The 11154-nt window shown below is 40.9% G+C and overlaps 1 pseudogene; it reads right to left on the minus strand.

Annotated features, from left to right (window-relative positions):
- LOC129683250 (endoplasmic reticulum aminopeptidase 2-like) overlaps positions 1-4799 on the minus strand; it is an 11650-nt pseudogene extending 6851 nt beyond the window's left edge.
- Between the last annotated feature and the right edge of the window lie 6355 nt (positions 4800-11154).

Genomic DNA, 11154 nt, shown 5'->3' on the forward strand with positions numbered 1-11154 from the left:
ACACACACACACACACACACACACACACACACACACACACACACACAATCAGAAGTAAAGAGTATGAAATAGTGCTGAACCTCACTACTAAACTTATCTTCCAAACTTAAGGTGAAATTCAGTGGCTTTCTCTGTAAGCAATGATGATGGCCCAGCCCAAATACCATCATTTTCTACTGCAACTGAGAGACCAAAAGATTAGAAATCAGCAGTTATTATTAAAGTTTAGGCCTGAACTAAGGCTAGCTGGGTGGAGAAGTCCAGCAATGCCCGGAGGGGAAGAACCCACCTTACTGCATTCTTTCCCCACCCACTAGAGATACAGTTGCTAGGAAACTGGTCCATCCCCCTAGGGAGGGACACCAGATCATTAATGGTCTGGGGACCTTCTTATAGCCAATCAATTCAAAATGTAGCATTTTGACCAATAGATGCTTGCCAGGCAGGAATCATCCCTGCCTTGGGCATGCTGGGAGGGACCAGAACCTTTAAATCATCCAACTAACCTCAGCATGAGGCTCTCAGCTCTCACAACTTCGACAGTGGGGGTGTGAGCCCAAGCTGCAGCTTGTAATGATTTATAATAAAAAGAACCTCATGTATTTACAGCGGAGTCTATTTATTCCTGGTCTTTTGGGGTTCACGAACTGGGCAGAACACAATGACCTCCAAAAGTGCTTATTCTGCTTTGATGATTTTTGGTTTTTGCCTCCTTTACATACATTCAGCATGTATGTGATCTTTTTACAACATTTTATTTATTTTTTATATGAATTACAGTTTGTTCACTTTGTATATTAGCTGTAGCACCCTCCCTCATTTCCTCCCTATCCCACCCTCCCTCCCTCATCTGTTCCCATGCCCTTCCCCAGTCCACTGATAGGGGAGGTCCTCCTACCTTTCCATCTGACCCTAGCCTATCAGGTCTCATCAGGACTGGCTGCTTTGTCTTCCTCTGTGGCCTGGCAAGACTGCTCCCTCTTCAGGGGGAGGTGATCAAAGAGCAGGCCACTGAGTTCATATCAGAGACAGTCCCTGATCCCCTTATTAGGGAGCCCACTTGGAGGCTGAGCTACCATGGGCTACATCTGTGCAGGGGCTCTAGGTTATCTCCATGCATGTATGTGATTTTTGTAAAGCATAGATCCTACGAGAATTTTGCAATGACTTTCCATTGCACCTTAGTAAAAGACTCTATTCCTTCCAAGGGGCTGTAAGGCTCAGCATCTTTTAACACCTTTTCACACAGGTCACTCTCCTCAAACAGAGACTTTCCTAGTCAGTCCTATCATGGAGTCTTTGCTCTTGCCCTAAGATGATCTTTTGAGTATGCTCTGTTTTCCCTATAACCCAGTCTCTACTTTACTTTCAACTCAGATGTCAGTTTAAACACACCTCCTTAACAGACACTTCCTGCAACCCATCCAAATTGGTATTAATCTATTCTTTCTCTTTATTGTAGCAGCTTCTTCTCCTTTTCTTTTTTCTTTTTTTTTTTTTTTTGCATTTTCTCCAGTAGTTTACCTTGCTTGTTTTATTCATTCTCCTGTCCTTACCGTGTCTTTTATCATTTTTCACTACTTCATATTCAGTGCCCAAAGTAATACTTGTCATACAGCATGTGCTCAGTGTGTGTGCTGACTAAATGGACCATATTCATTAATTCGTTAAACATGTTTATGTTACGTTTCTGCCTCTTGGATTTGAATCATGCCATTTCCTTGAAGTGGACATTCTTTCTTCCCTCTTTTCCCACACCTCATTCTTTCTCCTGGTTCTGGATCAACTGTTGTCTTCTTTGAGAAGCCTTCCCAGTTTCTACTGCTGCATTGCTCATCACTACCCAAACCATCAGTCACAGATAATCTTTTTGATTACCCCCTTCACCTGTAATCCTTCACATTCTATCTCTTCCCTCACCTCTATTAAAGTATCCTTAGGGAGTGGTAGAACTTTCACCTCTGAGGTCCCCGTGTTTTATTTGGTTTTTCCCACATGACTGGTGAAGTATGCTGCTGACAAGAGATGTAACCAATAAGCATCACAAACGATTTTAAATTACCTTGTTCCACCGGCATGAGTCTTATATGTGCTTTTATAAAGTCCTTCAAATCCATCAGCTAACTTAGCTTGGATATCTAATAACCACATAGTATTTGAGGCCAGCTGTAAGTTTCTCTGGAACCAGAAGTGCAATTTGTTGATGAGCAGGATAATTTAACACATGCAATTATTATTATTTTTTATTTCTAGTTTCTTACATCTCAAATCTTCATCTGACTGAAGGCTGTATTTGTGATCTCTAGGTCTTTGCTAGATGTACAGGATGAAGCTGGGTAGCATCTGTGACTAAGACCTCAATCTCCTCAGACACAGCAAAGTCCAGGGAGGTGAGATCTGCATGGATGATAAGGTCACAATGGAAGGGGATGGTCACACTGGGGAACCACAGCTCATGCTGAGGAGCTCACCAGTTCCTCACTGGTGACTGTGGGAATAGTCCCAGGTCTTCACTGAATTTATAACTACATCCTGTTGTAAACTAGAACAAATGTATAGTTGGGAAGGGATGTCTTCCAAGCAATAAACGCCTATATGAACATCAAATATCAGCTTTGTGTATGATTTGACCATTATAAAAAAGTAACAATAAATCTATTCCAGTATAGATATTAATATTCAGTATAATCTCATAATTTCTTCATTACACCATATTGGCTCCAGTTAAGACATTAAGATATGAACAATGTATTTCCACATAGGAGGAAAAATACACTTAAAGCACAAAGAAAAATAAATCACAAATAAAATCTCAAAGTGTAAATAAACATTTTGACCATAATTAAGCCAAACAGCCTTAAACTAAGAAGAAATTAGGTTATCATCTATTTTTCACAAACAGAAGCCCTTTAAAGATCAAATAAAAAGATTTTTTCCTTAAAACTGTACATAATGGAGCCCCTCTGCCCTCCTTTGCACTGAGCGGAGGGCTAGTATATAAATGAATTGCATGTTGAATGATTATAACATATGATTGTACCATCTTAAAATAATGTCTCAAACCTTAAAGGAAAACTGTGCGAAATATCTCTATTTTTTCCTAACAAGTCATAAAGAACACTTCACATTAGATATTGTTACAATTTATCCATGGTACTTAACTTTTTTTCGCTGTGTAGCATCACCTTCTGTGTATGACTAATGGCGTAAGGTGTTTGCTTAAGTTGTGTGTTAATCCTCGGCTTATTTTCAATATAGAAAAAGCCATAGAAATAAAACTTCTATTTATAATACTCTAACTAAAATATTGTTTTGAAGTTGCAGGCAGATGCCACCCATGTGCGTGTGTGCCCTGACATGTGCATCTGTTCTCTCTCCACCTGAAACAGATCCTTCAGAACACACTGGGTTTTAATGAGAAGGGTTCTGAGAAAGTCCTCTCCAGTTACATAAATTGTCATTTTAGGTCTGGTAGGTATTTACAGGCTATCTGGTGTATGTCTCAAGTGTTCGCTAAGGAGGAGGCTGAGTGACTCTCCCCCCAAAAAATGTCACAAGAAATTTAAAGCAAATTGTCGAGTGAATCAGAGCTCTATTGATTATGTTTCAAGGTCCTGCCAAATATGCAGTCCTATACCTTAAATAGTACCGCAGCAGCCAAGCACCCTAGGGTTGGAGATGCAAAGGTTAGAGCAAAAATGGAGACAAGAGAGACAGTTGATCAGAGAGTCTGAGACCAGACCCCATCACCGACACACGCTTTCCTACACAGCATGCCAGGTTCATTCTCTTTCAGCTGAGAAGACAAACTTTTTTCGATACAAAACATCCATACCTTTGATTTTGATTATTTTTCTCACTATGAAGTTCTGAACCAAAGATAAACCCAAGGAAAATGTTGTTACCTCATTTCATGCCACTGAAGAGCTGAAGAGAGACTTTTTTTTTCCACTTTCATTTACTGTTGTTCTCTTGCTGTTCACAGATGGCATGCTTCCTAATTACAACGAGAGCTAGTTCATTACAGTTTGGCATAAATGAGGCTCAGTATATCCCTCCAGCAGGGATATATCTGAGGAAGGGTCTCTCACTAGTCTGAAACTCACCAATTAGACTAAGCTGGCTGGCCAGCAAGCCCCAGAGACCCACCTGTCTCTGCTTTCTCAGCAATGGAACAGGCACACACACACACACACACACACACACACACACACACACACACACACCATAGGGAACCATAAGACCTGTCACAAATTTTCAGGAAGAGCTTGCTATAGGACGTATGTGGTATTGTATAGGATGTATATAGGTGATTGATAGTGGAAGGTGGGTAACGAAACAAAATTTATTTCCATTTAGATTTTCTCAGAAAGTGGTGGGGGTGATTCTAAAGTTGATTTCTGTCTTCTCTAGAATATTGATTCCATACTTTTTAAATAACTTTTATGACTTAAAGAAAAAAGTGTTTTGTCAATGTGCAGAGTTGTATTCATGGGAAGGCTTGCTCAATTGCATAGGGCATCATCACTGAGATAAAACTCCTCTGCCTGACCCCTATACCACCAATAAAAGTCCCCAAGCCTCTAATAAGAGTCTCCTGGGCAATCATTCAACCTACCGCTTTGCACCAAACATCTGATCACTTTGCCATCGCCCTCCAGGTGGATCTTTGGATTACTGAGAACTTCCACTACACATAGGTTTAATTCCCTAACCCAACAATATGACAGTGGCTTTGACTTGGATTCAGCTACAAAACAGGCACTTGGTTGGCACTCCTTCCAGATTGTTGCTCCCATCACCGGCCTCTTAGAAATATTGGCTATAGAGCTGCGGGCATAGCTCAATGGTTAGAGCGTTTGCTTAGCACATCTAAGCCCTGGGTTCTGTCTCCAATACGTGAAAAAGAAAATTTGAGGTCTATTTGCTGTCTTCTATCAAATATGTAAACTCAATTAATGGTGCCAGCTCACGCTTATACTTTTGAGGTATGTTGAATGAGCAACTTCCCAATTTTATCTAGGAGTAGATAGTGGGTTCATGTTTTTCACCACTTGCTGTGTTTGTACCTCCCAGAAGCCAACACTGAGAGTGATGCAGGCGAGTGCAAGGCAAAGGGTGATGAGTGTACACAATGGTTTTAAATATTTTATTGCATATATGAATTTATTATGTGTATATATGAGAGAGGTATATGGCGACACAGTTTCTATTTGGAGGTCAGACGACTGCTTGTGGGCATTGGTTCCCTTTCATTCCTTGCATCACGTGGGTCCTGGACTTCATGGCAAGTACTTTTACCCACTATTCCATTTCACTGGAACAAGGGTGTATAGTTTTTGGTGAATGATTATCAAGTAGAAAAGCGAACTGTTTACTTTAGCCTAGATTTCTAGTTGTGTTGAAATGAACAAGTCTGGTTAACACCAGAACAAAAAACGTTGGCTAATCCTTGCAGCAGGCTCAGTTCCCACTTCAGTCACCTAGGAGTCAAAACGCAAATTCTCAGATAAGAGTAAAATGCAGCAGGAGCTTCATCTAGGGGCAGCAAGAATAACTGCAGAGGCTCTGCGAGCAGCAGCAGGGACCAAACCCACAACCCAAGAAATGATTGTGTGTGCTAAACACTTAACTGAGACTGAAGACAGACAAGTGTAGGGTAGGCGTGGACTTCAGGTATAGAAGGTTAAAGATTCAGTTGTAACTCATATGACTGTATTCATAACTCTAATTTGAACGCGTTAGAGTCCTGTTTTTAGAAGTACGTTTTGGGGCAGCGATTTTCCCAGTGAGCCCTCTACCTCTACAAGATTGGCAGCACTGCAGCTCCTGATAGATGTGTGAATTCTCAAACTTATTTCATTGGAAACTCTGGGGATGGTAACTAGAAATCTGTACATTAACAAGGACTGGAAGTAATATTTACATATGAGAAACATAGGGACAACTTTAAGGGTGAGACATCAGAGCCTTAAATATTTCTATCTCATTTCAGTTCCTTAAAACCTAGATGGCCTTGCACAAGTAGCAAATCCCCCACCTATGGAATTAAAGTAAGCGGCACAGTCAGAGCATGGAGACAGTATGTTGCCTCATTCTAAGCCCCACCCACAGAAGGTTTAAGGTAACTCTTAGGTACTGATACTTTATTAACATGTGTAGGAGAGAGTATTTTCGAAACACAGACAAGCTGGTCCACCCACATGTTTTTGTCACTGAGACCTTTGTTTCCTTCTCTTAAATCTGAGCAAAGCTCTTTAATGCCTTCAGTAATAAACAACGATGCAGAGTTGTGCCTTACAGCTGTGCCATACAGAGATGGTTTCCATGCTTGTGGAATGCTAGGGTTGACTGATAAGTGAGAATGTATTAACTATATCTCTTTGTCCATGTCTGAATCCCCAGCCTACAGAAACTGAAATAAACAATAAACAATAAAGGATTAAGCCACTAAGCATTAAGATAAGTATTTTACACTTCATAGTAAAGGAGTCCTAAAGTATAGTATCAGAGAAACCAAGGAAGGAACAAAAGAAGAGAGGCAGAAAAGAGGAGAAAAACAGAATGGCCATGTTCTTGGTCGTGTGGAAAATTTCTACGAGGCAAGTATGAAAATACCAGCCTTCACGATGGTCCATTTTCGGAGTAAACAATAGGCAAACTACCCTGTTAGCCTCTTTCTTAAATTTTACCAGGAACTGGCCAGCTCTATGTGTATTAGCTGTCAGCCCTTTCTGTTTGTGCTAGCACGTTCTTCTTGGCACTTGCTGAACCCCTAGGTTGGACAGTGTGGAGGTGGATTTAGGTGTATTCCTAAATACACCTAAATACAACAACCCAGACTGTGTAAAATTACTGTGCGTATGCTTTCAGGGGTACCTCTAACAATACAACTCCATAACCTAAGCTTCAGGAATCATTGTTAAAAAAGAGAGGGGGTAGAAAGATTGTAAGAGAGAGGACCAGGACATTTGCTGTGAAATTTTGTCTTCTGGGTACAATCAGAACCTATATCAATAAAGTCTCACCAATATGACTGCCTAAATATGAGCTGAACAAAGACTACAACAGCAAACATGATAACATAAATGGGGAAAGTTTTACATATAGACCTGCAGGTAACTAAATATCTTGAGTATGAATTAATCAGCGTTGAGGTTGTGTTAACTCTAGGAGGGAAGAGCAACCGAAACCGTGATTACCTGGCCAAAGGAGAAAGGGCAAACAATAGGCCTTCAATCAGAGGTCTGTGATTTTTAGATAGCATGATTAGGTCTTTTCATGTTTTTAACTGAAAGCAACACAGTTAATTTTCTTTCTTTTTTTTTTTTAAGCTTTATTTGTTTATTTGTTTATTATGTATACAGTGTTCTGCCTGCAGGCTAGAAGAGGGCACCAGATCTCATTATAGATGGTTGTGAGCCACCATGTGGTTGCTAGGAATTGAACTCAGGATCCCTGGAAGAACAGCCAATGCTCCCCCCCATTCCAGTTGTCTCTTCCAGTACACTTTCCCTCTATCTTTCCTCCACCTGACCCCTCCTGTTTCCATCTCCATCCCCTCTCACCATTCAGACCCCTTCCCTCCCCTCACCCCCATGATGTGGGAGTGGATCTATTTCCCCTTCTCAGTGAGATTCACCTGTCCCTCCTTGGGCCCTCTTTGTTACTTAGCTTCTTTCAGTCTGTGCATCGTAGCATGGTCATCCTGTACTTTATGGCTAATATCCCCTCAAAAGTGAGAACATACCATGTTTGTCTTTCTGGATCTGATTACCTCACTCAGGGGGATCTTTTCTAGGTCCAACCATTTGCCTGAAAATTTCGTGATGTCATTGTTTTTAATAGCCTAGTAATATTCCATTGTGTAAACATAACATACTTTATCATTTCTTCAGTTGAGGGACATCTGGATTGTTTCCAGTTTGTGGCTATTATGAATAAAGCTGCTATGAACATAGTTGAGCAAGTGTCCTTTAGTATGGTGGAGTGCCTTCAGGTATATGCCCAGGAGTGGTATAGCTGGGTCTTGAGGGAGAACTATTCTCCACTTTCTGAGAAACTGCCATATTGACTTCCAAAGTGGCTGCAAAAGTTTGCACTCCCACCAGAAATGGAGGAGTGTCCCCCTTGCTCCACATTCTCACTAGCATGTGTTGGCACTTGAGTTTTTGATCTTAGCCATTCTGATGGGTGTCAGGTGAAATCTCAGGGTTGTTTTGATTTGCATCTCTCTGATGGCTAAGGACGTTGAGCATTTCTTTAAGTGTTTCTCTGCCATTCTGTATTCCTCTACTGAGGATTCTCTGTTTAGCCCATTTTTTAATTGGATTGCTTGATTTGTTGCTTTTTAACTTCTCTCTCTCTCTCTCTCTCTCTCTCTGTGTGTGTGTGTGTGTGTGTGTGTGTGTGTGTGTGTGTTTGGCTTACAGAGTATCAGTATTTAACTTTTTTTAAAAATTATTAATTACATTTTATTAACTCTGTGTCCCAGCTGTATCCCGCTCCCTCATTCCCTCCCAATCCCATCCTCCCTCCCTCATCTCCTCCCTGCCCCTCTCTAAGTCCACTGATTGGGGAGGACCTCCTCCCCTTTCATCTGACCCTGTCTTATCAGGTATCTTCAGGACTGGCTGCAAAGTCCTCCTCTGTGGCCTAGCAGGGCTGCTCCTTTCTTGGGGGGGTGGGGAGGTCAAAGAGCCTGTCATTGAGTTCATGTCAGAAATGGTCCTTGTTCTCCTTACTATGGAAAACCCATTGGTTACTGAGCTGTCATGGGCTACATCCAAGCAGAGGTTCTAGGTTATATCCATACATGGTCCTTGGTTGGAGTATCAGTCTCAGAAAAGACCCCTGTGCCCAGATACATTTGGTCCTTGTGGAGCTCCTATCTTTTCCATGTCATACAAACTCCCCCTTCTTTCATATGATTCCCTGCACTCTGCTGAAGGTTTGGCTATGAGTCTTAGTATCTGCTTTGATACACTGCTAGGTAGAGTCTTTCAGAGGCCCTCTGCGGTAGGCTCCTGTCTGTTTCTTCTTTACAATGCAAAATTAATGGAGAGTCAGTAACTGCGAGTATGACTATACCCAGTGCATGTAAGGTTCTTCTGTTTATAATACATTGGCTGATATAATAATAAATATTTTCAATCTAACAATGTAGACAAAATAAACAAAAATACTTTCAACATTGCAGCAAGGCAGAACTGACATCTTCTCACCTTAGGTGTTACCAAACCGAGATCATATATTGAAATTAGGAGGATGATGAGGAATGAACGGTTAAAGCAAAAATGAGACTCTCAGTGTTTGGTGATAGGAGGTAACCGAGTGAGGTTGCTCCAAATGAACTGGCAGCAGCTCTTTTTTTTTCTTTTTACGTCTAAGATAATTTTTTTCTATTACTATTATTATTATTATTTACACTTTATTCGCTTTGTATCGCAGTTATAACCCCATTCCTCATCTCCTCCCAGTCACACCCTGCTTCCTCCCTTATCCCCCTTCCCTAGTCCACTGATAGGGGAAGCCCTTCTCCCTTACTGTCTGACCCCAGCCTATCAAGTCCCAACAGGGCTGCATGGGTCCTCTTCCTCTGTAGGCTGGCCAGGTCTCCTCACCAGGGAGAAGTGATCAAGGAACAGGCAACTGAGTTCATGTCAGAGACTTTCTCTTCTCCCCTTACTAGGGGACTCACATGGAGACTGTGCTGCCCATGGACTACATCTGAGCAGGGGGTCGATTCCTCCCTATGGTCTTTGGTTGATTCATTAGTCTGCAGTCCCCCCTGGACCCAGTTTTTTTTGGGAGGGGGGCTTTGTTGGTCTCTTTGTGTGGCTCCTGTCCCCTCAGAGTCCTTTTATATTCCCCTTCTTCCATAAGACTCCCTGTGCTCTGTTCAAAGTTTGGCTGTGAGTTTCTCCATCTGTTTTAATCCTCTGATGGGTGGAGTCTTTTAGAGGACACCCGTAGTAGGCTCCCATCCCATTTCCTTTCTTCTACCACTTCTGGTGTCTATCCTGTTTTCCCTTCTGAATGAGAATTAAGCATCTTGTCTAAAGTCCTCCTTGTTGTTTAGTTTCTTTAGGTCTGTAGATTTTAGTATGTTTATCCTATATTATATGGCTAATATCCACTAATAAGTGAATATAAACCATGCATGTTTTCTGCTTCTGGGATATCTCATTCATGATGATCTTTTCTAGTTTCATCCATTTGCCTGCAAATGTCATGATTTGTTTGTTTTTAATTTCTGAGTAGTATTCCATTGTGTAAATAGACCACAATTTTTGAACCCATTCCTTGGTTGAGGGTCATCTAGGTTGTTTCCAGACTCTGGTTATTATAAATAAAGCTGCTATGAACATAGTTGAGCAAATGATGCAAAAATATTCAATAAAATAATTGCAAACAAAATCTAATACACGTCAAAGATATTGTTCACCATGACCAAGTAGGCTTCATCCTACGCATGCAGGGGTGGTTCAATATATGGAAATCCATCAATATAATCCACCATATACACAAACAGAAAGAAAAAAAAACACTTGACAACACCTGTTCATGTTTAAAGTTTTGGAGATATTAGAGATATAAGGCACATACCTAAACAGAGTAAAGGCAATATACAGCAAGCCTATAGCCAACATCTAACTAAATGAAGAGAAACGTAATCAATTCCAGCAAAATCAGGGATAAGGAAAGGTTGACCACTCTCTCTGTATCTCTTCAACATAGTACTGGTAGTCTTAGCTAGAGCTATAAGACAAGTAAAGGAGACCAAGGGGATATAAATTAGAAATGAAGAAGTCAAAGTATCACCATATGTGGATGACATAATAGTATACATTAGTGTTCCTAAAAATTCTACCAGAGAACTCCTTAGTTGATAAATACCTTCAGCAAAGTGGCTGGATACAAAATTAACAACAACAACAACAAAATCAGTAGCCCCCTGTATACAAAAGACAAAAAGGCTGAGAGAGAAATTAGGGAAACAACACCCTTCACAATAGCCACAAATAAGATAAAGTACCTTGGCATATCTCTAACTAAGCAAGTGAAAGACTAGTATGAAAAAAGAAAACCTTCAAGTTTCTGAAGAAAGAAACTGAAGAAGATATCAGAAGATGGAAAGATTTCCCATGCTCA

This window comes from Psammomys obesus, unplaced genomic scaffold (genome assembly GCF_907164565.1).
Source record: "Psammomys obesus unplaced genomic scaffold, mPsaObe1.curated_primary_1811, whole genome shotgun sequence".
Taxonomy (NCBI): Eukaryota; Metazoa; Chordata; class Mammalia; order Rodentia; family Muridae; genus Psammomys; species Psammomys obesus.